Source organism: Corapipo altera, unplaced genomic scaffold (assembly GCF_003945725.1).
Source record: "Corapipo altera isolate COAL_440 unplaced genomic scaffold, ASM394572v1 65, whole genome shotgun sequence".
NCBI lineage: Eukaryota > Metazoa > Chordata > Aves > Passeriformes > Pipridae > Corapipo > Corapipo altera.
The window spans coordinates 680,670-683,229 of record NW_020884891.1 but is presented as its reverse complement, the minus strand read 5'-3'; positions in this window follow the sequence as shown (position 1 = coordinate 683,229).

Sequence of the window (2,560 nt, the reverse complement as noted above, 5' to 3'; positions counted from 1 at the left end):
ATAGCAGCCAGTGCTCTAAACTGTGTGACCAAAGCTGTTCAGGCTCATGGCCCAAGGGTCACACACCAGCTTCCAATCCACCTCTGGGAATTCTGGGGAATCCTTACAGAAACTTCTCTTACCTGCATGATCTGTTAAAAGTCTGAAACTGTACGAACTGCTGGAAAAGGGAAAGGTGGATGGAGGGCTGAAAAGAATCGTATGATTTTACAGACGGGTTCCTGACTGTGGGATACAAATTAGAGCTTCTGCCCTACTCCCTGCCCCTGTTCCTGCAGGGAACACCCACACCCAGCACTCGGGAAGCCACGCACGCAGCTCAGACACACAGAGACAGGAACCCAGACCCAGCTAAGTAACCAAGAGCAAGCTGAGCTAATGAGTTTAATGAGCTCATACAAAGCAGCTCCATCAGAGAGTCTCGCTTTGATGCCAATTCCCCCGTGGAAGGACTCCTTTCATGTCCCAGGCTACTGTTTAAACCACTGCACCAATTTGCCAGCCCCTGTTAATTTACATCTGTTATTAATGAAGGAGGTAGCATGTGAAGCTGGTGGCAATAAGAAGAATATTTGGTTTATTTCATCCTGCCATAGTTTTTTCCTCAAGATTTGTCTCATTGAGGGGTGACACCAGGGAAGGAAATAAATAACATGAAGTTCTTTCTGGAGCTGGGCACTCCTCTGCTGCAAACAGCAGAGGCTTTTTTAACCTGTACATTGAGTTTACTCTTCTGTATTGTAAAGTACCGTATAGTGATCTATAAATCTTTTTTGTGGCACCAAGTCTGCATGCTGGTTTCTTTGACAACTTAAATACACAGCTCGTGTCTCCTTTATGAATGATTCTATGAGTTTTTTGATAAAAACTATAGAAAAAGCACCTGTGAGACCACTGTTAATCAAATTAGAGCCCTTGAAATATTACTTTCTAACATTTGACATTTTAAAGGAGTTTAACAAGCTGTATTTTATCAAACCCCATTGTATCTTTTTCAATGGATTTTAGAGAGACTCTCTCACCTGTTTTGTTTCCCAAGCCCCAGATTGGGAGTGAGAAGAAAACCCACCAAATTTCTCAGGAATCATTCCACAGCTGATTCCAAACTGGTGGTCTAGAGGTTTTATGGTTGCTCTGTGTACTTTTTACAGGCAGAGTGTTGATGGCACACAGAGGAAGGGGATATATCTAGGAGTTGAAGCAACACAATAGATTTATGGTTTAAATACATGGAGTATCCCTAAGATGCTATTACTAAATTCAGGTATTTCCTACTGTGTCTAATCCAACCCAGCTGGGGGATGCCACCCACTAGTTCAGAAGTCAGTGTTAAAATTGTTAAACAATGTAAATAACTTGCTGTAATTTTAAAATAAACATAGGCACTGAGCTGTTTTCTCCTCCCTGCCCACAAAGAACCGGCAGCAATTCTTTTATTTCAGTCCTGCAGAAATATTTACCAAGGGTTCTGATTAAAGCATTGCACAGTATTAAACTGCCTGTTTAATATTTTAACATTGTGACTTGCAGAGGATACTATCTGGAATAGGGTTATAGGAGTATCTAGAGGCTTTATAATTAATACAACGAGGTCTCAAATCTGAATGAGACTTCTCAGTGCTCCTAAAGCCAAGGCAATAAATGATGATTTTCCGTGATTTCTATCACACAATCCATCAGGAAGGCAAGTGGTATCTGCCTTCCTGCTCATTTCTTAGCCAACAAATGCTGATTTTACATGATTTCTACCACACAATCCATCAGGAGGGTGAGCAGTGTTGGCCTTCCTGCTCACTTCTGAGCCAATAAATGATGATTTTACATGATTTCTATCACACAAGCCATCAGGATGGGTAAGCAGTATCGGCCTTTACACTCATTTGTTGACGAGGTTGCCTTTTGGAAGGGAAACAGAGCCCCAAAGAGGGCTGGCACTGATGCACCTGGTTGTCCTGGACTCCCATAGGGACACGGTGAGTGTGTGTGGTTTGTCTTGTGTTCATACCATCAACAGCTCCAACCACGGCATTGAGGATGTGTCCTCGCCTTGTGCTGCCCCCCTGGAGAGACTGGCATTTCCTCCCTTCCCAGACCAAACATATCCACCTCAAGTAATAAAAAATTTATTTCTTAAGCGCTGTAATGTTCACACAGCTGGAACCCTGGTCCTTCCAGTTTTTTGGGTATCCCCAGGCACACCTCCTTGTGTGCCCAGGCTGCAGAGCCCGGTGCACTCACACAGGCAGCCATTCACTGAGTCCCGGGATGGTTGGCGTTGGAGATCACCCAGTCCAAGCCCCTGCCAAGGCAGGGTCACCTGGAGCAGGTGACACAGGAATGTCTCCAGGTGTGTTTGGGATGTCTCCATAGAGGGAGACTCCACACCTTCCCTGTTCCAGTGTTCTGCCACCCTCATGGGTGTTCTTCCTCATGTTGAGGTGGAACTTGTGTTTTAGTTTATAGCTGCTGCTCTCACCTTGTCACTGGGCACCACTGGCAAGAGCCTGGCACCATCCTCCTGGCACCCCTTGGACATATTTGTATGGATTGCGGACTCCTT